Below are 25,712 nucleotides of genomic sequence, written 5' to 3'. Positions count from 1 at the left end.
GTCTAAAGAGACTCGGGAGAGATGTAAGATGACTAAAGCTCCGGGTAGACGGAGGGATGAGAATGTAACATGGGGTTGTGGAAGCAGAAACAAGCTTGAGGGAGCCTTGGACATTGATTAGAGGTCTTCTTGCCTTTTACATTATTTGAATCATTAATAGTATGTGGGTACGTGAACTGCAGGAATGTACTGGAAGGTAAAAGAATCAGCAACATATAGGGAGGTTAGGTATCTTGTATTTGGTGCCAAATGTCTTGATAAACAGGTTACTAAGAGGAATGGACCATGTGAAAATAGTACAGGTTACTTATTGTGGTCTCCAACTTTCCCCTGAGATCATAAGCTTATACATTCAGGGCGCCTTTTGAATGACATCTTTCTAAGCAAAGCGGTTGAGGATTTAACAGGATAAAAACAAGAATATAATCTATATTCTCAACTTGAATGCCCTTTGTGGAAGCAAGCCCAGTAAGTTTCTGTATTGTCCAACTATGTCTTTTATTTCTTTCTGGCAAGATTCCCCAAGTGGGAACTATGCGATAAATCAAAATTCCTTCATCTGCGTAGCATATGAAGTGTGTTTTTCAGCTATATAAATAACTCAAGTATTGTTTGAAGATTTTCTTTTATGGCTAAGGCTTTGATGATTTTTTTTCCTGGTGAAAATTAATATGTGTCAATATGTATAGAAGCCCTTTTCTTTTATAGGTAACAATACAGGTACCTAGGAGTTATTTGTAGTGAAATTTACATTTGCAGTGATAATTGTGCTAACCTTTTCAATGAACATACACATATACCATAACTTGCACCTGTCACTGTTGCCATGGAAACAGTTCCCAAACATCAGATAGGATTCTATTATTGAGGAAGTATACTTTCATAAATGAATTCTAATGAAATTGTGTCAGGAAAAACTTCTCATGTATTGAATGAAGTTTGGCAACTTGAATTAACTAAAACCACACAGTGGCATGCCTCATTTGAAAAAGCAATAATGGTCAGCATATGTCAAGTACTGAAAAAGAGACAAGAAGTAAGTTTATTCAATGATAAAGCACTCAAATGATATCCCTAAAATGTTTGACACTGCCTTTTTTTCACTCTTCCTAGTTTGCTGAAGCATTTTTGAAGGTTGGCTACCTGAGTGACACACAAGAGCACCGAGCTATGTGAAGGATTCCCTAGTTTGTCATCTTTGAGTTTCATTTTGGTATAAATTAGGCTTAAATCTGTAGTGTTTTTCGAGCTGAGACCCCTGAAAAACATCTATTCCCTTCTTTTAGTTTGCAGATGGGCAAACCAATGTTTAAAAAGGTTAAGTGAGGGCCCAGCACAGTAGCCTAGTGGCCTAACTCCTTGTCTTGCTTGTGCCGATACCATATGGGTGCTGGTTTGTATCCTGGCTGCTCCACTTCCCATCCAGCTCCCTGTCTGTGGCCTGGGAAAGCAGTCAAGGACAGCCCAAAGCCTTGGCACCCTGCACTCACATGGGAGACCTGAAAGACGCTCCTGGCTCCTGGCTTTAGATTGGCTCAGCTCTGGCCTTTGTGGCCGCTGGGGGGAGTGAACCAGCCGATTGAAGATCTTTCTTTCTGTCTCTCCTTCTCTCTGAAAATCTGACTTTCCGATAAAAATAAACAAATCTTAAAAAAAGTTTGAGTTATTCTGAGTATATTTCAAAAGTTTGTGGAAAAATACATTAGAAGTTCATTTTTCATGCAGAAATTTTCTGAAATTCATCCTACTTTTTTAACTAATGAAAAATTTCATAATATTCATTCTCCATGAAATCTCTGCAGTCATCTCACAAATGTAGGCCAGGTTCTGGCCTCTACTCCCTGCATTTAACCACTGAGCTGCCTGGTCAAATGGAGACAACCCTGAAACAGTTCAAGCTTGTGGCTTTTTTTTTTAAATAGGAGAAATGCAAGTTATAAATTTGAATATCTTGAAGTTTATTGCCTAGTTATGTCTGTAGAAGCTAAGTCCAGTTTGCTTAATGAAGTAAAATCCTAAGCTCTTTAAATATGCACCTCCTTATTCGATAGACTGATCACATGTGAATTATGACTTCTGAGTTTTGGAAACCCAACCGATACTTGAATGTCTGAAGGGAAAACTTCCTTGATTTGTAATCATCATTTCACTTCCTCTGTGCTCTGAAGTCATGTGAATCAGATGTGCCAGGCTCGTGTTGAAGCCAAATGTGAAACCAGTGCTTATCTCCAGTCGACAGTCTGGGAAACACAGCCATGGGCGCTTCACTGAAAGCTCATGATGGATGGGGCGCCAGCATGTAATTTTGAGCACATAGTTATGGCATCTTATTTGGGGAAAGAAATCCCTTACAAGTCATAAAACATGAGTGGGAAATGGGGATCCCTAGATACACTTGTTATGTAAATCTTGGCAAGGGCTGCCCGGGAGGCAGACTTTGTGCTGAGATGGGTCTCTGGCAGAGCGGAGGACTCCCCACAACTTAGAAGGCCCTTGAGATGGTGTGTCACATAGTGACGATGGGTGGAAAACACTCTCGCTGTTCAAGAGGTGCTTGTTTTGGCTTCCACTCAGTGGAGCTTTTGGCTCTGGAGCTGGACCCAATGCAACATGACAGCTGGGAAACAACATCATTTGGTTTGGTCAAGATGAGTTCTTGAATTGAATTCAACCCGTAGTATTAAAGGAGAAAAGACATCTTGGGCATAGCTAGCACATCCCAGAGGGGCTGTCTCTCTATGGTTTTCATAGGAATATGCATTTTAAATACCATTCGAAGGTAGGTATTAAAATAGATACATATATATGTGTGTATATATATATTTCTGCATATAGCTGGATTACTGGAACTGATTTTATAAATATTTATTGAGCAGTTACAATGTGCCAGGCACACTGTTCTATTTTAAAAGTGACCCAAAGCCACATAGGTCACTTTCAAAATAGATATTAAATCGATAGTTAATTTGTCTTACAAAGATAGCACAAGAGAAACAGCTGGCATGTAACTGACCACAGTAATATTTGCCTGCTTTGAACCTCTTCGCCTTCTCCCAACCTTGTAATATGAAAAACCTTCCTGTCCTCTTGTGTTCTGCAAATCCTCCTCTGCAGAGCAGGGAAAGAAGGGCTAAGAGTGGTCCATGTCAAGCCTATTCAGAGCTTGCGCCAGGCACTCACACTGAATCTTCCAGAACCCCACAGACTCTCCGAGCAGCCTTCCCTCATCCATATGCAGTAAGGATAAGGAGCTTTTATGAAAAACATTTTGCAAATTTAGTAGATTATAATCCCACACAAAAATCAATGATCTATTCAACAGTTTGGTCTGCTCTATAGATTATTATGGACTTTGAGACAAACCCTAAGAAAACAGTATCATGAAACAACTGTGCCTCCACACTGACTGTGCATATCATTAAATCTAGCAATAATGCTTTTCACTTTTTTTAAAGAGAAGAAAAACTGTGCCAAGTGTGCATGACAGCTAGCAGGCTGACTGGCGAGAGAATATGCATATGAATATGTTTAGAAGAAATGAGCCTACTAGAATTTCACTGCCAGTTTCAGTAAAACTGAAAACATCAATGATGCTTAAGTAGGGCTGTCTAGCTCTTTGTAAATATCATTTTCAAAAAACTAATCTAAACAAGTAAAAGTCTACATTTCATCTCCTATTTGCAAATAATGCCTATTTTATCAATGGTGAAATTGCTTTGTGTAATTGTAACCTCATTATTATCCTGAATCCCCTAGCCATGCTGCCTTTGTTTATATAGCTTCTCCCTGTGGCATGTGCTCCGAGCAGAAAAGGATATAATTATGAATCTCCATCTGCATACCAGAACAATGGCTCTACCCAGCAACTGGACTCCCCCTTTGTGTAGCTCGATATGGGGAAAACAAGTGGTGTAGACACTATTTACAATGTCAAATGCCTACAAAAGTCCTTTGCATTGGCAACATCTTTCAATATTTACTCACAGCGTTGCTTCATCCCAACCATGTGGGAATAGACCACGAACTACTCAGCTATGATGCCTATGATTAATCAATAATAACAAGAAACCAAAAAAGGAATAACAGAAATGTCACGACTATCTAGGTTTTCATAAAAAAAGACTAAATTCGTATTTTCAACAGCGTTATCAAGACTGAAATGCAAAGTATACCATTTGCAATCTAGTTTTTACTCCCCAGAAGTAAAACTCAGGCTCCTTTGTTCTTTATTCTGTGATCATTAAAAGATCCTATTCCTAATCCTGAGGCTGTTATAGGGTCACACAATGCAACAGTGTCCATTCGTTCACTCATTCGTTCACCCCTGCAATGATCATGGATGTAAGTGCCTACTGAGTGTCAGGCAAGAACAGGACCAAAGACATTGAAAATTCATTTCATAGCACTTGCTTTCTACATAAGGTATTAAGGAAGTCCCTAGAACCTTAGACAAAATTAATGTCGTGCTTCCTGGAATTACTTTCAATTCATAAAAATAAAACAAAAGATTTCTCAAGCCTAAATCCTGTATTTCAAAAACAGCAATATTATGCCTTTGGGGTTGGTTATAGCTAATATTTGACTAAGAAATGGGGCTTTTTCTGAAAACCTGGCTCTGGGAAAATTGATGATAGATTATGATATCACATGGGCACTGCTTTTTTTTGAAAGGATAGCACATTTCTCCCTCTGTGATGGATTGGCCCAGGCATCCAACAATGCACTCACAGTGGCAGGGTACCAACCCTGCTTCATTACAGATGAATCCACTTTTTTCCCTAGTGGGAAAAAAAGTGAATGGAGGAATAATTGCATGAACATGCCCAATTGTCTCTTTTTGACGGATTCTAGATAAGTAAATTTCATTTCAAAAAACCCCAAGGGGAACATGCTTAGAACATGAATAACTTGAGGGCAGATGGTGAAATTCTGTAGCAGTAATTATTGAGGGTCCTAAATTTGGGAGGCCAGCTCCTCATTAGCAGCCCTTCTCTGAAACAAAAAAAAAGAGAGAGAGAGAGAGAGAGAATATTAGAGCAGTTTGGTGCTATGAAAGCAGGTCTGTAAGACTTACGTTCCAACTAGATTGCTTCTTCTAAGCTTTCTCATGTAGAATTTTTAAAGCCATCCAGATCTCCTCCCAGTATATTGCTGTCCTACTATCTCAGACTTTGATTGGGATGTAGGAAAGACTCAACACCGAAAGACATGGGTTACACACTATCATGTGCTGAGCACCTACTGCGTGAGAGTCTAGTTCTGAGAATTTCATAGTAGCCATTCCTTTAAATGCCCCACAATGCTAAGGAAATGACAGCTCTTCTTGCCAGTCTATGAAGCCCAGGCTGGGAGTGCTCCAGTGCCTTTTCCTGCATAATCTCACCCTCTGGAAAGACGTTACTCTGATTTTTCCACCTCAAGTTGTTTCCTGGCAGTTGCTGTGACAAAATGTTGTTTTTGGAGTTGAGTAGGTAAGTGTGCATGATATGAAAGACAAAAAATAAAAGGAAAAAAATTAACTTTCTGATACAGAGCACTAGTCAATTTAGCCTGTCTTTAAAATGCCCCTGGCTTTTTCCTACTATTGTATCTATTGTTTAAAAACATTGATTTACATATTTTATATATTTGAAAAGAAGAGAGAGAGAGAGAGAGGGAGAGAGGGAGATAGGGAGAGAGGAGGGAGAGTTAGAGGAGGGTTAGAGGAGGGAGGGAGGGAGGGGAGAGATGTGTATAGGGTGAAATGGAAAGAGAGAAATATGGCATTCATCTCTTTATTCTCAAATGCCTACCACAGCAGGGCTTGTGCAGACCAAAACTAGGAGCCAGAAACTCAATCAGGCTCTCCCAAGTAGGTGGCAGGCACAAAAATATTTGAGCCTCCCAAGGTGCACATGATTAGGAAGCTAGAAGGAGGAGTGAAGCTGGGATTCAGAACTATGAACTTTAAAATGGAATGTGGCTATCCTGTTCCAAAGAATATTTTAATTGCCACTGCAATTGCCCATCCCAGCTGCTATATATTTCTAAAGGACCAGATTCAATTCTAATTTCCAGCTGGGCTTAGTTCTGTTCAAAGTGCTGTCACAGGTAGCCTCAGAGCAATCAAAGAGGACGCATCTAACAGTGGAGCAGCCAGAGGAGGGCGCCCCTGGCATCCAGAGACTTCTTCCTCCCAATAAAGAAACTGCTGGAGCCCCAATGTGTAAGCTAAGGGTTTGTTGAACAAAGGGAAGGCATATCCAGGGGATGACCCGACACATTCATTTTCTAGAAAATATCTGCCATACATATTTGCCAACTGATAAGGAACCTAGTAAATCATAGGCCATTTGACAATTTACAATGTCCAAAGGTAAATTTCCTGGTTCTTGAAAGAGATAAAAATGGCTGTTAAAAATAGTCAATACAACTGAGCAACCCAAAATGATCTATGATATACACCGTATGTGATAGTCATGGCTAAACAAAACAATAAAAGGAAAATCCAGTATTCCCATTCCAGCTGACTCAGCCACATGACAGATAGGAAATGGCTGGAAATCTGCTTTTTCCACTGGTCCATGTGTAGTCTCCATTATGAAATTTAGTTCTTCAGTAGTCAGTGTTGTAATATCTCTGATGGCCCTCAACAGCTTGCAACCTATAGTGGGTAGCCACATGAAATATCTGCAACTTTAAATATGTTCAACCATTTGTTTCTTAAAATTACTGTAAAAGGTCAAATGGTTATCTAGATGATGTGAAAATGTCAAATGGATGATGGATACAGAATAAAATTCTGTTTACTATGATTGTTTTGAGGGAGGAAAGGCAGGTCTAAAGGGTACAAGGTAGTAATATATGGGATAAACTAGTTGACGGAGTTAATGTATTGCAAGAACTACTTGACAATAGGGTACTTTTCTGCTGAGTAGATGATGGCTTCTTTTGCCACAGAGTTCCAGGGTTAGGCAATATGTGAGATAGTGAACATGTTAATTTGTTCCACTTCATAACCATTTACCCCGTATATAAGCATTAGATAATATCAGATTGTATACTTCAATATAAGGTAAAAATTTAAAAAGCAAAGTGGGATAGTGAAATTTTATTAATGTAGAAGAAGCTAAACAAGATATAGTTGTGTTAATACTTCCTTAGTTTCATAGTAAGTCAATTTTTGTAAAAAACAAACTCTTCATTCCTTCTCTTGCTGTCTTGTGATATTTCGTGATAAAAGTTTAAAACTGTGCCAATTAAGACATCACATCTAGTTCCTAAATTAACTCATCTCTCATTTAAGTATATTATGTGTCTCAAATCTGTTGAATGCTTTATATATATTACTTATACTTCAAAACCCATATTTTTCTGGATGAGGAAAAAAGTTATTTATATATAGACAAAAGAGTTGGACAAATTCCTCAGCTTAACTGGTGTCTGTCTAGATAGAAGGTAGTTAAGTGGGAACTCTCTCGGTCTGTCTCTGTAACCTATCATTTTCATCATTAGGCCATATGACTTGGAGTAGTTTAAAAGTAACTATTCACTTGACCTCTCTTCTTTTAAAACTGTGGCTAATTCTTTTTCCGCTTTTGCGATGGACACATAGCACCGGATAGACTCTATGATGGCACTTCTGGGTTATGGGTGGTTCCCCATGCACTTCAAGCACATGGAATACACTCCTGCAGATCATACTCCACGACAACTTCTCAATGGAGGAACTTCGAAATATACAGAATCTGGTTCTGATTCTACACAAAAGAAATATCTGTCTTCATTGAGTTAGTCTGTAACCAGGCAACTTTTGACCAGAGTAAAATGGGCCAACTGCATTTTTCTTTTCAGGTGTGATTTGGAATGGCGCATCATAAATGCTTCCAGCTAGTCCTCAGTTTACACTTAGTTCATTGCAATGATCCCTGAATTTCCTTCAAGGTTTTGGACATGCTAACAGAACCTCAGAAAACAGCAACACATCCAGACTCGAGGTTACTTCGTCTGTTTAACAGTGACTCCCACCTTTGATTTCATCTCACCTGCAAGGTTTGCCAGCTGAATACACTGTGTTCCCACACAGGCCTTGTGTAAGGCAGAGGATATGCTACGTCATTTATTTCAGGAGATAGATAATGAATACATACTGTCTTGATTTGCTTTCAGACCAACACTGTGAAAGGGTCATTTCAGTTCTCTTGAAGACAGAAAAAAAAAAACCTGGCTGTTCATGCAAAGTCTTCTATTATGACATTTCAAAGGAAATTGCTTAATTTTAATATTGTCATTTTGGGAGCTGGCACCGTGTCATCCTGCTGACACCCCATATGGGTGCTGGTTCGAGTCACAGATGCTCCACTTCCCATATAACTCCCTGTTGGAGTGCCTGGACAAGCAGAGGAGATGGCTCAAGTTCTTGGGCTCCTGCACCAATGCGAGAGACCTGAAAGAAGCTATCGGATCTTGGTTCTGTTAGTAACCAGGCCATCTCCAGCACCATGACCATCTGGGGAGTGGTGAGCTAATGAATGGAAGTTCTGTCTGTGTCTGTCTGTCTGTCTCTCTCTCTCTCTCTCTCTCGTTTGCCTTTTCTCTCTTTAGCATTACATTTCACATACACCAACCTTAAAATTCGTCATTTTAAAGGAAAATGGTTCTATGTGATGCAGGGTATGCTAGCTTGCAATGCCCAGCCAAACTTGTGCCCTACTAAAAATGAATATCTTCAGATTTTTCATTCTTCCTCTATACACCCTGAGGGGGAAAAAAAATGAAACAAACCAGGATCTGAAGGTAAGGGGTAGTGATTGTGATACCCCATTAAAGTGGAAAGGCCAGCATATTACCTATAGGCTCATGACGCTGGCTATCTCCCTGGGCTAAAGTGGGGAGTTGTTACTTGCAATCAATCCTCAAGCATAGTAAGTCTTTTGAGTCTGGGCGAGTTTTCCAAGCTCAGGACGTTGGCTTTCTGCAGCCTGGGAAGGAATGGTCACTTCCTCCGGGGAGGTCCTTGATGCAGTTCAGGCATACCTTCACTCTATACCCATCATGTTACTAACTCTGCAGATCTGAGGTTCGTGCAAAGACATAGATGTCTTGCGATTGCTATAGGACTGAAAATGCTGAATCTCAGAATATGGAACAGGTCTGAGAACACAACGAAGGGTCACTTAACTTTAGAACACACTGAAGGGGTGTGTGTGTGTGTGTGTGTGTGTAGAGACCTGGGTCTGAGGCATACATTTTTAATAAGGTGATTATTTAAATAGCCTGTCTTTTACGCCAGAGGACCAGATGGTGTTAGAAAAATGAGGAAAAAAATCTCAGAGCCTATATGTCATATGTCACATTAGCTGTACTGGTCTGATTTCAAATGACAAACATTCTCATCACCTTGGCTTTATAACACTGCGTAAAATTTTTTTGGTTTGTACATTAATAGCAAATGCAGATTTACTTAAGGGATTCTAACAAAAATGCATGCATAATTAACTACAGAAAAGGAATAAAGCAACACAGGATATAAATAATGCCTGTAAAGTGAAGCCAAGAATAAACCCAAAATGCACAGGTGAGTGACTTTCTCAAGGTCTTACAGCAAGTTCTCTGACTCCATGTTCAATGCTATCTTATAATCATCTGAAACTTTTTAACTTTTTAACAAGTGTGTGTTCCCTGAAGAAAAGTAATGTTATATGGTGACTCTGAGAGCCTTATAACAAATTGCTTAACTATTTTTAGGTTGCCTACTGCATTACTCATTATACAGATGTCTTAAAATGTCATTCCAGGAATTCAACAAATAAAATTCCTAAATTCATGCTGATGTCTATCTTCAAATGTGGATTAATAATTACCTATCTTTCTGAAAATAATTTTTATTAATTAATAAAAAGGGAGTTCATGTAGTTCAGATATGATCCCAATTATCTGCACATGTATAACATTGTTCCAGGTCTTTCACACAGGAGCAGGAGCCCAAGCACTTACGTCATCCTCCACTGTTTTCCCAGGGTATAAACAGGGAGGCGGATCAAAAGTGGAGCAGCTGGGACTAGAACTTAGCACCTCTATGGGATACTGGATTCGCAGGCAGAGGCTGTATTACCTGGTCTATGCCTGGTCTATACCTGGCCCTGTGACATTAAAATAAATATTACATATCTGCTTTCAGGATGATATTCCCATTATTTGAAATTAAATTTCATGTTTTTCTACAGTCATGGACTGAACATCTGTCCTTCCCAAAACTTTGAGGTGGAAACCCTAAACCACAAAGGATGGGATTAGAGTCTTTCGAAAGAGAGCCATGAGGGCTCCTTTGTTTTTCTACCATGCGAGGATACAGCAAAAAGTTATGTTCTCTCTAAAACACGAAGCAGAAATCCACCTTCTGCCCAGTCAACTGCAGCTCTGACTTGTATTTCACAGCTTCCAAAATTGGGAGAACTGGATTTATGTTGTTATAACCTATGCAGTCTATTCAACTTTATTTTAGCAACCTGTATGTACCAAGATACCTGGTAAGGGTCAGAGTTTGATTTCAACCAAAACCCTTTTAACTCTTTCTACTTCATTTAACAGATAGAGGGGACTGAGACTCATGCTCAGGCAAGGGAACTTCTGCAGATCTCTAGATCTTTCCAAAATGACTGGGAAGAGTAAAGTATTTGTAACATCTCATTTCTTTTTTTGAAATTCTCCCTCCTAAAAAACTGCTTGTTTGGATGGACTACTGCTAGGGTGTGGCAATGATTCTCTTTTTAAAATGAAAAAAAAATTTGGTTAGAAGTAACTGAATGTGTGATGTGCATCTGCTCAAAGGGGAAACCAAACCTGCTGATCAAAGATAGAAAAAGAGAAAAACACCTTCTACCTTTATGTTGTCAAGGAGACTGTGTAAATAGACTTAAACAGAGAAGTAGCCGGCTGGCAACAAGGCTAATGTGGAAAATTTCTTCATTGTTGTGTGGTGCACTTCTTAACACAAGAACGGGAAGAGAGGCAAGCAGAGAGGGAGGAGGAGGAGGACTTTCTTCCCAACGGGGATGGCTCAGTCCTGGCAGACCACAGGAACCTCTCGGTCACAAGTCAATATAGTTTAGGGCAACTACATGTGGTCTGTTCTGTGAGTTTAACCTCTGCACGTTGATAACCAATGCGAGAAGTCCCATCAGGGACACCTCAGGCCTGAACTTGTACTTGTGGAGTGCCTCTGAAGCAGGGAAATGCCTGAAGAAGGGAATGGAGCGTGTACGCCAAGTCTCACTATTTAAGTAAACATGTACAAAGCAAATCTCCGTGACCTTTCATCTCTTCTCTTGGAGGTATAACTAATCCAACTATATATCCAAAGGCAATGCTCTTCCCTTCACTGGTTTCACTGCCTCAGTAATATGACATATTACCAGTAAATACATGAAACTACAAGTAGTCTTAGCTCCTCAACATATTGTCAGCGTATGATGCAATGAATGTTCTTATTATCAGGCTAAGGAAACTTCTTGTTTTTAGGGAGTGGCTGTTTGGCACGGCAGTTAAGACATCCTGTAGCATATCACTAGTACATTTCAGCATGCGTAGGTTCATGCCCTGGTTCTATTTGTGATTCCAGCTTCCTACAGATGCTCAGCCTGACAGGCAGTGAGCATGGCCCAAGCACTTGGGAGCCTGCCATCTACATGGGAAACCAGAGCAGTGGTCTAGGATCCCTAGACTTTACCAGCTCTGGCTACCACAGGTATTTGAGGAGTGAAGAGCTAAACAGCAGATGGAAAAGCTTGCTGTTGTCTTTTTGCCTTTTAAATCTAAATAAACTTTAACACAACAATGCTTTCCTGTTTCTACATTACTGTATGTGTGGTATTGTTACGCACTCTGTAAAACTGGCCCATAAATATTAACTTAGGAATATTAGTGACAGATAAAACTATAGATGCTTGTTTTTTTCTTCATCTTCAGAGTTCGTTTATATGGCTAACTACATTTATTCATGTCATTCATAGGTAGTTACTGTGAATATGGTTTCAGACATTGTACAGAGTCCGAAATGAACAGGATCAAGTTTAACAAAATGAAGATATAAAATGGTTCTTTCTACTGGCTTGCAGATTTTTATTAAAGAAAATCCCAGTTTTTGTGTTTCTGTTCATACTTGTCATTCATTCTAGAAGTTGGTTATTGGAAAGAGTCAAAGTAAGATTGTAAACCAGTTGTTGTTTCTTTGGCAAATTTCCAGTATCCAGAAGGCAAATGTGTGATTGCTACTTCTACCGCAAAAGCAAGCGACTTTTTTCTAACTGCTAAGTCATCCATAGACTAAAAACAAGACAGGTTTAGGGTCTTAAGTCATGTCCTTACATTGCAAAGGTCAGAAAGACACCACACTTTGCAAGATGACAGCCAAACTCAGTGTGCAGACCTGACATGTTGAATTAATAACACACTCTACTATTATGAAACTATTCCTAACTGGGGTTGTTAAACATGCTTTTTTTTCTCGCAAGATTGCATCAACAGACAGCCTCTTCCAAAAGGTCATCAGCAAACAAGAAGCTAAATGCAGTAAAGCATCACTTAAAATTTTCACTCAGAAAATTGTCACTTCTCATGTTTTACAGTTGCACACTTTGGCAGTAGTGCCACTCTAATACTGTCTAGTGGGTCTCAGTGGTTAGTAGATTGTCAAATTCATCTGGAGACTACTTTGACTAGCATGCTGCTTTATGTTTCTTCTGCTCACAAAATCAACAGACTCATGACAAACTCTACCTGCATTTAAGAGATCAAACTGTAATTTTCATTTTGCATATGCTAATGAGGAGGCAGTGACATCCGAGAGCGAGCGCCAGCACTGGTGGGCAGGCCACTATTCAACCATAAGACTGTACACTGGTGCGGTCATTGAGTCCTCCTCTGTTATCTTCTCTCCAACTTCGTTCCCTGTTTCTTCCTATCATTGCCCTTAACTTGCCTTTCTTCTCCTTTCTCCTTCTCCCCCACTCTAGAAAAATGCCAGATCTTTGTCAAGATGTCATTTCTCGATGGATGTGCTTGACACTGTCCTTTTTGTTGCTGGGCAATGTCTATAAATGTGTGAGAATTTTCATATGACAAGCAAGAATTTGGAATCAACTGCGCAGTGTCGCTTCCTATCCCCTCCACTGGCTCTGGCCCCATGGTTGAAATGATGTCCCTTTGCCATGTGCACACGCGCTAGCTGAGAGTGGGCAGAAAACCAGCTGTGGATGCAGCCATGGCAGGGAGTCTTCGCTTGCAGGACGATTTGGCAGCTCATGATGCTACCCGCAGCTACATCCCCAGGGAAAATGTGAAATGGTTTTCCACACAGTTTTGCAAACAGCTACAGTACAGGACGATGCCAGTGTGAAGTAAAGGGTGAGTGCTTTGGAATGAGAGTAGGAACCCTCAGTGCTTTGGATTTTCTTTGGGCAACTCTGGGCAGGTTGGTTCCAAAGCGTCCCTTCTCTGGCCTTTGTTCTCATCTCTAAAATGAGAGCCCATAAGTGTTTGAATTGAGTGATTCTGTTTTTGGAAGATGTTCGCAGAACTAAGAGAAGAATGAAAAAACTCAGGGGATGGCTTCTGTGCTTTGGCTGGCCATCTTCAGGGGAGAATGTCATTGCACCCTGCAACGTGCCGGGAAACCAAACTTCATCAGATAAGGAAGCAATAGGCTGTATTATTTTCATCAACTAATCAAGAACTCTAACTCTCCTATTTGATCAGCTACTGTGGATGGCTCCAATCTCTGGCATTATTTATGTACGTGTGTGTATGTGTATTGTGTACATTATGTGTGAAACCAGGGTGCTGGCACAGTAACCCCAGTTTCCAAAGCATAGAGCAATGTCATCACAGGTCCTCCAGAGTTGTTCCTGTTACTGTATAAAACTCTGGAATCATGTAGAAACCATGGGACAAGGAACTACAATGGGATCAAGACACAGCAATGAAATGCTACTTTGTAACTTGGTACTTTCTTAAATAGTAAGACATAGGATGTTTTTACTTGACTCCTAAAATGAACATGTGATGATCCTGGATGCTACCATTCATACCTGTGTGTCATTTGAGCACAGTTTTAAAGATAGCTTGCAAACTGTGGAGTAAGAGAAGGATGGAAAATAGAGTTACTCTTTGAGGTTCTGTTTTAGGTTCCAATGGGGTTTTTGTAACAATGTTTTAAATCAAGAAGGCGCATCAGTCAAGTTATACTTCCATGTATTCAAGATTGCATGATAGTGATCACACATCCTCTATTCATGACAAAAATTACAAAAGGTATGGAAGTAACAAATCTTTGTTCATCTACTTGGTAATGAGACCATCCCGCGTTCTTTATCACCTAGAATGTTTTATTGGGTATGTTTAGCATTCTTTCTTCCTCTGTATTATAATTTACCTTTTGAGAATGAAAACTGCCTCTCATCTGCCACTAGAAAGTTCTTCACCATCACTCTCTGGCTGCTCTCCATTTCCTGCATTTGGTAGGGTCAGAACAGGGGAAAGGGGAGAGGGGTGTTGCCTTTTTGAACATTAGATACATCTGTGATCAAGGAGAGTCCCACACTCTCTGCTGCCTCACTTGCTAAAAACAGGACTGAGTACATCAAGGAAAGGGAGAAAAAAGGTAAGAAAAAGAGAAAAGAATGATGTAGAAAGATAGCTAGGTAAATGAGGGTATATCAGTTTGAGGCAGGCAGGGTACAGCATCAGAACAGCAGGAATTAAGGTCAATCTGTTTATGATCCAGCTTCCTGCTAAGGCACCTGGGGATGCACTTGTGTTACTGACACACATGTGAGACCCAAACGAAACTACTGGCTCCTGACCTTAGCCTTACATCTCTCATCTCATCTCCTCTCTCTCCATACCTTCCCTCCTATGCAAACTGCCTTATAAATATATATATATATGCATATATATACATACATACACACACATATATATGCATACATATATTTAAATGAAGTTTTGGTGCAAATTTTTTGTTCTAGTTTTTTATCATATACATTTTTCAGAACTTTCTGTCGACCCCATATATGTATGCATGAATTTCACTTTTTTTTTTACATCAGAAAAATCCTTATTTTTGGCTTCCCCTCTGCATAAACTTTTGAGGTACTTTTAAAAGAAACAGATCTAATATATTATGTGCATAATTATCATTCTCACCTAAAAGTAAAAATACTGTTTACTACTTGCTCTGTAGTTGTGCTTTCCTGAAGATATGATGCAATTTATTCCCAGACCGTACATGAATCTGATATACTATGGTGGCTTCCTAACATACCAGCACAAATCCTATTTCATGAAACCTTTCTAGTTGTGCAACAGGGAAATATCTTCCATGCACACTCCCAACCTACAGCTTGTACACACATGGTGACACTTGGCTTACTATGACCTGTTCTATTGATGTCAGCTACCGGCAGAAAATAAGATAGACTTAGCTCAGAGACAGATCTAAGCAATGGTAACTAAACCCCTACACAAATCAATGACAATCGTGGAAATGGGCTTCTACCACTCTGACCTTTCACTCTTTTTAACGCTTCTCACAGAGAGCTTCATTTGTAATAGGACGACTGTCAGTGAGGTCCAAGGGGAAACAAAACACCAAGATGAATAAGTAAAACAGTAAAACAGCATTACAAACCCAGACACAATTTCCAAGACCATATCAGATCATGGCAAAGCACATCATGTCAACATTCCCCCTGTGACAATCCAGTCTTTACTTCAGTTAATTAAAGCAACGAATTCCTTTCCTTTTCAAAACAGAGTGATTACATAAATAGATCATTTTTCCAATCCATATCCGTAAGACAAAATTTCTCTACACTTCCAGAACTGTTTCAAAAGACCTAACTGAACCGTCTCTGTATATAACCTTTCCACAACCCTTCACCAACTTCCTTGGCTTTGTGTTCCTATTTGGACCACAACCCCACAAGGACACAGGACTCCAAGGTTAATTAAGCCTCTTCCCAGAGCAGAGATCAGGAATGCCCATACTGTGATCCTGCAGCAGGAGTAGAGAGGAGGGGAGAGTAAGAGTGGTGAGCGCACAGTGACAGGCCTGCTCTCGGCAACAATGTACCACTGTGGGTGCTGCTGACAACAATCAACCAAAGAGAATGCCAAACAATTCTAAGAAGAGCTGTCAAACATTTTGTGTCATTATCCCCTGCACAGGCCTGTGATTTATCATCACAGAAAAAGCGTATTAAAAGAAAAATTCTTTAAACAGTGACATTTTGTTCCAATTACAACCTTCCACTTCCCTGACTGCCTCTGCAGACTGGCATCTCCAATTTCGTATGTAACGCCTAGCAATTTGTTTCCTCATTAGGAAAGCATGGCTCTGGGATGAGTTCCATCCGCTGTCAGTGACTGCTGTTGTGACGATGACAAGAACAAAGTACCTCTCCAAGCTTAGGGAGTCGCATAGAACCTTCAGACTCAAAATGAAGTACCTGCTCTGTTCTTTCTTCTCAGGGCTTTGAGTTCTATTGTTCTATGACTTACAGCTCCAAGGCTCCTGCCTAACCATCTTTTCTCTTGCAACCAGGATCCTGTTTGGGGTTCCGCACTTGGTCAAAGTGTGTTTTAAGAGCTATCGTCTCTGGTATAAAATCAAATTTCCTGAGGATGTTTTCAATGACTATAATTGAACTACAAATGGGAACAATATGTCTCATGCAGTTTTGCTAGTGTTTGGCAAGGTTCTAGAGCTAACTTCTTGTAAACTAAGGAAATCTGCCAATAAGCCTCCTCTCCGAGATGCTGAGCCAAGGGAGACAGATGTGAAGTGTTAATACAATTGCCACGAAAAAATTCATGCGCAGTCTCTGACCTAGGATCTTGAACTGGTAAGAGTTAAAATGGGCCCAAAGGGTAATATTTTCAACCAATGAGGGACATCCTGCTTGATATTTCTAAGTGATGTTCTGACTGGGAACATTTTAACAGAGTCTCGATGTGAATGAAGCAAGCCTTCCATACTTGTCAAACATAGAAAATGTTCTTTCTAGATATTGCCTTGCTTGGTTACCCATATAATTTCTTTTAAAGGGAGACAGAAGGGCTGGTATTGGGATGTAGCTGGTTACGCCTGTGATGCTAGCAGCCCACATGGAAGCATCTGAGTCCCAGCGGCTACATTTCCAATCCAGGTTCCTGATTTTGTGCCAAAGAACACAGTGGAAAGTGGCCCAAGTGCTTGGGATACCAAGATGGTATTCCTGGCTTGTGACTTTGGCCTGGTCTATACCTGGCTAATCTGGCCATGTGGGAAATGAACCAATGGGCAAAAGATCTCTTTCTCTCTGTGTGTCTGTCTCTGCTTCTGTCTCTGTCCTCCCCACTCTTTGATACCTTAGTTGACTACCTTTCAAGCAAAAAAACCTTAGATGCACAGAGATATATTTAGAAAGACAGTCTGCATCTCCCAGCTCATTTTGTAACTGTCGGAAACAGCCATGCCAACGCTAGAAGGCTACGGTTTGATATGGGTCCTTAATGTGGGAGACAGGAAGTCAACCCCTGGAATTTCCTGGGAGACACATTAGCAGGAAGCTAATCATGAGCTGGGGCCAGGACTTGAACCCAGGCACTCCAGCATGTCTCAGTGGCAGCTTAATTGTAGCCAAACTCCAGCCCTTGTATATATTATTGTTACACTTCCCTCTTTACAACCAAAAGACAATCTTATTTTTCTTAGGATTCTCTTTCCTTAATGTATGGACCAGGATTGAATATTACCAACAGAGTAAATAATTTTCCTTAGGTAGATCATAATTTTTTAAAGTAGCACATAGTCTTTTTATGCAAAATTTGTTAAAGCTTTTGGGATTGTATATAGAATAAATGAATTTTAATTTCACGTTAAACTTTCTTTCTCATTATGAATATTTCCATAAAGCAACCAATCTCTTCATGTTCACAGTTGGGTGACTGGGTGCCTTTGACCAGTTTCAATCCAACTGGCTGGCACTTGGGCAATTTGTATTCATTTTTCTTACTAAAATGCATGTGTTCTATGTCTCATTCCTGGGAAAATCAATAGTGTACTGACTTGACTAACTTGAAGAGTTTACATTTGAATGCTTTAATATATCACAATCCTAACAATGATTGCATAGTAGCAGTAACTCATAACCACGAAAACTGAAAACGCATTATCCTCATATCTCCTCTCTTTCCGCCTTCATTGCATAAAGCTTTTGCAAAAATGTGAACGAGCCTGCACACCTGTACATTTAATGTTGGCAAGCTACTGCTCAAGGACAAACCACAGGGAAGATCACGATGGGGATTCTAAAATTCACTGGAAGCTGGATTTGCTACAGAATGAGCAACTTAAAGAAACACAGCTAGTAGCAGGCACTTGGAAAGAGCATCCAGATTGAGCTCCACAAACCAATTAGTAATACTTCTTCATGCCATGGGTTTTATGATCTACTCTGGTTGTCCAAGGGGGATTACAAGCAAAAGATCTTACAATGATTGAAGTAAGTGAGGAAGACTTCCTTTTGTAAGAAATGCTATGGCTTCAAAAAGCTGTGAATGACTCCAAGATGCAAATATGCAAATGAGCCTCAGGATACAATGCGACACAGGCCTTGCACTGTGTATATATACCCATGTACATATATAACATTTTAGAAATATTTTTAAAGTTTAGGATTAACTTTCTGAAACAAAGTGGTTCAGTTTGGAGTCAGCAAAGTGAGATCAGCAGCTTTCCGTTCCTCATAATCAGACCTAAGAATATATGGCCAATATTAGAGAACTCAGTTGACTTCAGGAAATTTTCCTCTGGTTTCCACACACAAAGGAAAAAGGGTAGAATTACTCAGTGTAAGCATAGCTGACACAATGTTTGGTGAAAACAAAAAGGAAAGAGAAAGGACTGCTCTAAGTTTTTCTTTATAATCTACACTTGATCTTAGCCAAAAGGCCGAGAAGCGATGTTTTTCTTTATATTCTAAATATACTGTGTGCACGGAGAAAGCATTGCAACACAGCTGAAATGGCCCTTGCTGTGTTGGGGAAAGGGGGCTGTGAGGATCTTCCACAGTAGAACAGAGCTACACACACATCACTCTCAATGGAGAGCATGCTTGCTGGATGTGTATTCAATTACCCACAAGCCCCTTTGGAGCCTGTCTTCTGTAGGAAACGGGGGAACCCAGTGCATCAATACTCCACACACGCACAGTAACAGCTGGTGCTTGCAGAGGCAGTCCCTTCTGAGCTCGTTTCAGATTCTATGGATTGTTTATTTTTCCCCCTTGGATGTAAAGGTTTCTCTTTGCACGAAGCAACAGCACCAATCTAGAACAATGTATTAGAAACTGCCCAGTCGGGATTTTGCTTGGGTTTGACTGGGACTAAAATGCTCAAACCAAATGTGAGGAAAGTTTTAGGTTGATCTGGGAGGTTTTGATCCCACGGTCTCCTGCGACTAGCTTGATATCTCCTGTTCAGAGATTTAGACAATGCTAGTTTTAGAAAAGAGGTCAGGTGGACTCTGGAAAAGAGGGAGCTCCATGTTAGTCACTCAGTGGAATCAAAGCCCATTCCACATGACGTCATCTGAATGAATGAACTAAAGAGGAAAAGACACAAGGGGCAACTTAGAGTTAACACTGCGGTTTCCTAAAAGTGTATTTTCCTACTTGTGTCTTCTTAAGAGACAGAGAAAATGACAATGGGAAAATGTATAGTACTCCCCTAACCCTCAGATAGCATATCCCAAGATCCTAGTTGATGTCTAAAACCTTGGATAGCACTCTATAGGGAGGACTGTTGGTAGACAAGCACACTTTTGATAAAGCACAATAAGAGATTCACATGTACAATTACAATTTGATAGTAGAGTTATAAAACATGAAAGAGACAATAGAAACAAAAATAAAAAAGATATGTGAATCTTTTTCTCTCTCAAAAGCCTAATTGCAGTAGTCCCACTCCTTTTTCTTGTGATGAAGGCACGAGATAAGACAATCCCTGGGCAATGTGATGAAGTGAGGTACATAAGTTGGCCCTTAGGAATACAGCAGTGCTGGGTTCCTTCTTACGTGTTACTTGACCACAAGCACTGCAATACCACACTAGCCAATGTGGGTTGCCAAGATGCTACCAAATGACTAACAGGCAGACTGAATAAGGACTGGGGATACACAGGACAAAGGAATGATGCTCATCTGAGGTGGCATGGAGGACAATATGAGATTTTAGCACACTATTCAGACTTCTGTGCAATTTAATGCTTACGAACTGTTTAGCCCTGGAATTTCCCATTTAATGTTTAGCAGTGGAAATGTTTCTATTACTGTTACTTTTTATTTGTGTCTTCTATGTCGTATGTGTAGAATTTTGCTCCACAAGTAAACTAAGTTCCATGGAGATACGAGACACGTCTCTTCTGTTGGTCATTGTATTGTCAGGGCGGCCTATTATATAGCTCTTACGCACTGCAAGAAAGGATACACTGCTATTGCCACATTGACTCTGAAGTGCTTACATTGTGCAAACGTCCCTTTTGTGACTGCTTTAATGTTTGAATTATCCCCAGAGCAGGGTTAACAGCATAGTCTGAGGAGCCAGTTGACAAGGAGGATTTAACCGATGGTTCCACTATTTGCTGGCTGATTCATGAGCAGTCACTTAACCTCTCTAAGCCTCAATTTCATCTCTAGAATGGCAGTAATGATGCCTACCTAATCAGGTAGTTGTGAATACAAAATGAGACATGTAGTGCAACATTAGCATACACAAATGACATGTGTTAGCAGCACAGTGGCCGTTGTTATTATTGAGCTTAGATAGCTCACATATTTCTTCAATGACCGTTGATCCCCAAAATTCTCGGAGGACACCAATGTTAGTTGACAAGCAAGGCAGGACGGTATTTTCAGGATTGATGAGGCAGGGATGTGTTACACCTCACTTCCCTATGAAGTTAGATGTGCACTGATGTCCTCTGCAGTGTTTTGACTAATGAAATAAAATGGAGACATGTTGCTTCTGGGTGGATGCTTTAAAAGCCATCTTCTCTTCCCTGTGCTATCCCAACAGTGACATTTCAGAAGGAGGACTATTTCTGTGTTCTGTACACTAACTCAGAATAATGTAGAGTAGAGATCTCAATAACATAGAATAGATACCATGCAGCACGAACAAGAAATACATGTTTGCTGTGAGCCACTGAAATTTTTACCCTTATCAGTTATCCCAGCATAACCTGGTATATCCTAACTTGTGTCCCACAGGTTCAGAATCTGAAGATTACATGGGATGGGGGGGGAGCTCTTATAAAACACTTGCAACTCTGTAGTTATAAAATCAATTTTTAAATGATTTATGTGATGCTCTCTTGGAACACAGGCAGTAATTCATTCCCCATGTGGTACTTACGGCTGCTGCCTAGATGTTGAAAAATGATTAATTTTTATTTACAGCATGCCTGTCCTCACACATTACTGGAACCAGGATTCAACAGCATGACATTTCTATAGCATGCAGTTATTTACTGAGGAAATTCCATGGGGGAATAAAAAGTCTAGTTGAAGCCAAGGACATGCACGTTCACTAGAACAGCCATTGTGAAAACTTTCCGAGGCCAAATGCTTACAGTTTGACTTGATCCACTCAACACAGAGGAATTAAAACCATACTCGGCACTAAAACAACGAGGAGATGAAGAATTTCAAATTCCTACGATCTCCCCACTACCAGACTGAGCTCAGAATGTTCTAGATGCATACATTTGTTTCCATCTCAGCTGACTTGAAACATGGCATAAGGATGTCTTTGAGCCCACTATATACAAATCTTTCTTTCTTTAAGATGGCAGAACCACATTGCCATGCCTTCTGCAGTTTGGCTTGCCACCCTGAGCATCTTATGTCCAACCACATCAGAGGACCAGATCCAAGTTCACATTTTTTTCTGACTAACCTTATCACTCAAAGACCCTAGCCCAGAACCCATAAGGATTTGATAATGAGAGGTTGCTTTTATGCCCTTTTTAACATTAAAGTGAGAGTTAAGACCTTGAATGCCAATGATAGAAAGTAGCAACTATTTTCAGACCACTGAAAAGAGGTCTTTCCATTGCTGCTGGACTTAAATCAGAACTCCATGGCTTCCAGTGTGCGTGTGTTTCTCCTGTTAGTGTTCTTTCAGCATGCTTCAGGGCTTACCCATTATTGAAATTTTTAGATTGGGTGGAAAATCCCTGAGCTCTAGCCCAGACTTACCAAAGTGGAAGTACTAAAAATAGGTAATAGGAATCTCCATTATTGACAATTCGCTAGGTAGTTCTAATGCAAGCTACTGTTTGAGAAATGCTGGACTATATTCAGCTGCCTCTAAATGTGCATACCTGAACAAGAAATTCTTATGCACCTGCATGCTAACGGCCAGATGGTCTATAAGTAGAAGAAATATCCCTTCGGCAAGCATTATTCTTGCATTTGCAGCTCCAAATACGGGGAATGCCTTGGTGCTCTCCATTAATGTTAATAGGAATCATGTGGCTAATTCCCCCTACTCCAAGCTGAAAAGTGTTCCCTTTAGAACCAGGAGAGGCTATATTTAATCAAACCATCTGGTTTCCTATGCTCATGTATAAGGACAGAAAATAGGTCACAGTTGGTAAGCTACTTTCTGGGAATTATTCCATTGTATCAGCAACCCCCCCCCAAGTCCCCAGAGGGCACCTGCTCTCCTGTCTGTCTCAATGAGTGACGGTACAAAAGCCAAGAGAAGTCAGAGAAAATAACAATTCAAGAAAAAAAGAAATTTCTGTATCAAAGCATAGGAAGTCGATCATTCCCAAAACAAAATACAGAAAACAAATTTGTTAAGCCATTAGCTTCCTCACACAACAAATATCTACTCATGTAAATGAACTTATAGTTTGGAGAGCAGTATCAAGGTAACACAATATAGAGAACAAGATCAAAAACGAACCACTAATGCCCCAGAACTTTACAGGCATCTATGTATCTATGTAAGTTGATGAGGATGAGACTGCAGAGGCCTGGTATCAAAGAAGTAATGAGCATTCTAAAGGAGTCAAGAACTTAATTATTGAAGAGCTTTAGTTCATCAATCCGGACTCCAAAAAAGGAGTCTTTTTTTTTTAAACAGAACTTCAGAGGAAGATAAGGATTTGTCAGATTCAGCCTGGATATGAGCCCAGCTCAGTTCTCGGAGGACGAAAGCCACTTCTGTAATGACATTATGTGGTGGGTCTCTGCTAAGTGATTTACACATTGTCACTCCCATCACTGGGCTGCCTTATTATTCACGGATCATTGTGCGGCTTTCCTATAGCACTACATAACTAGAGACACATAAGCATAAAGTTTCGTCCTTTCCTTTTCTCTCTATTCCTAATACTGAACATACTTATATTTCAGGATCCTTACCACTACCCCCCTGACATTGTGCCTCATGGGGGTTTGGCTGTTAGCTTTGCTTGTTATTTGTCTCTGCCACAAGAATACAGAATGTTTCCGAGGCCAGGGTACTCCCTGACAGCCACGAATAATACCCCACATAATGGAAGTACTCAATAGCTGAGTGGATGAACTCACTGTGGCTAAGCATTTGCTATTTTGCAAGTGTGAAAGTCATATATGATTTACCTTCTTCCCCCAGGAGTCTGTCCTACCATTTTCCTTTCCAGAGTTAATTTACATCAGTGACCAAAGTTTCCTTTCAAATTCCCATTTCCACCTGCAGCTCAACATTTTCTTATTCAGTAATTTATTCAATCATCTACTGAACACATACCATGAGCACCTAAGCCAGATCCATAGGAAGTCTGAGCAGGGTCATTTTGGAAGGTTTCTTTCCCCAGTGATCATGTTGAGAAGCTAGGGTGGAAAGGTTTGGTCCACATTTCAATTCTTCCCTTCCTCCCCCAATCTTACATCTTTCTCCATTTTCCTATGAATTGATCTGCAAACAAAGATGAAAAGTACTTAAATAACACACCTTACACTTAGACAAAGGGTTCTTTAAGTCCAGAAATGCATCCCTGGTAAAGACAGTTCAAAGACTATACTATGGGGATGGTGTCAGGTCCTGCCCCTCAGCACACCCCTGAAGCACTATTAACTCCCAATAGGTCAACCAAAGTATGCCATCCTGACCATCAACCTGGCCCCAGTGGCTGTGCACCAGGCAATGCCCTTTTAACACATTTCTTATTTACCAATGTGATTGCATCTGAGTGTTTTACTGGGGAAATACATGCTAAATAAATGGTTCTAACACAGCCTAAGCTAATTTTGGCCTTGAACTACCAAACTCTGCTACCATACATTACAGTAAATCAGATGTGAAGCACCGAAGCACACTTTGTGTGAACTACGAGCAGTGCTATGCAGGGTTATTTTGGGTTGTATGTGGGAAGATGCCCAAGTTCCAAATTCTTGTAATAATCAAGAAGTCTATGGAGATACTTCCTATGCATGGATGTACTAGAAAGAAGCTACATAACATGCACAAATCCTAGCCCTGTTCACTAGTTTGGCGGTACTAATCCTATTAGTAATAAAATCATTGACTCATGATAAAATTTTCCAACTCTGCCTTATTTAAAATGAATAGAATAGGAACTAAATGCTCACATTTTATAATTAAGGTGTTTATGAATTGAAGCTATTATATTCTAATCTTTATTGCGCTGGAACAAGAAACAATAGTATAGATAAATGGCTAAGGAATCTGTACACACAGCTACAGTTATAGGATTTTGTCAATAAAGATAAGAGAAGCCACAAGTTCCAAATAGTTGTTTTAATCAGGGGGAAATGTTAAGGATCCCTGGAGTTAACTGTTGGCTGCAAGTGTCATTCCAGTCTTACATAATGTTACAAATGAACGAATCTCTACTCATAGATAAAAAAGGTTAATCTCCAAAAGCAACACATTCTGAGATGCTTAGAGTAGAAACTGTTTTCACCCTCATGGGCAGGCTGGCCAGAAGAGCCATGGCTTTAAAGCTGTGAGATGTGAGTACAAAACCCTTTCTTTCTACTCCACCTTGGATATGCTGGAACCCTCAGTAGCTTAAATTTCCCCAACTTTCAAATGAACAAAATGAATCTCATCCTGTCTACTTTGCAGTGTTGCTGTGTGGATCACATGGGGCAATTATGTGCAAGGTGCTTTGTAAACTGAAAAGCACTCGTAAGCAGAGACTGCGGCTTGAGTCTGAATGCTCAAGGCGATGGTGAGGAAAGACGCCTGGAGGACTCAACTGACTGCTCTTCATGACAGTTTCCTACTCAAGTTCCATGTTGAATCTGCCACAGGGCAGTTAGATTCCTTAAGAGATCAATCTGCCACAAAGTGCTTGCCATCTGTCATGGGAGGTGACAGAGCACCATGGGTGTTTATATCCCAACTTGCCAAAAGATCTATAGAGCTAGTTTGCAAAAGGCAAACAAGTGAAATCTGCTTGCTGTTTTGAGGCCCTTACACTGGCAAAATTGAGCAAACACTTGTCAAGTGTGAGTTTGGGAGCTCATCATCAGCTGCTTGGTCTTCACTTTCTGCGCCTCCACCAATTCTGATATCAAGGCAAGACGACCAGCAAGCAGTAGATACGCTGCTGCATCTTCACGGGCCTGTCCTTGTGCCCAGGCTTGTGCTCCTTTTGCGGATGGGTCTTT

At 40.3% G+C, this 25,712-nt stretch overlaps 1 protein-coding gene and 1 pseudogene across 5 annotated transcripts in view; both read right to left on the bottom strand.

Annotated features, from left to right (window-relative positions):
- SLC8A1 (solute carrier family 8 member A1) overlaps positions 1–25,712 on the bottom strand; it is a 332,786-nt gene that overhangs the window by 111,472 nt on the left and 195,602 nt on the right. The window lies entirely within an intron of this gene.
- Positions 18,820–18,985, bottom strand: LOC118760803 (U2 spliceosomal RNA; annotated as a pseudogene).

This window comes from Ochotona princeps, chromosome 8 (assembly GCF_030435755.1).
Source record: "Ochotona princeps isolate mOchPri1 chromosome 8, mOchPri1.hap1, whole genome shotgun sequence".
In the NCBI taxonomy this organism is placed as follows: domain Eukaryota; kingdom Metazoa; phylum Chordata; class Mammalia; order Lagomorpha; family Ochotonidae; genus Ochotona; species Ochotona princeps.
Note: the sequence above shows the minus strand (reverse complement) of the source record. Positions and strands in the feature narration are given on the sequence as shown.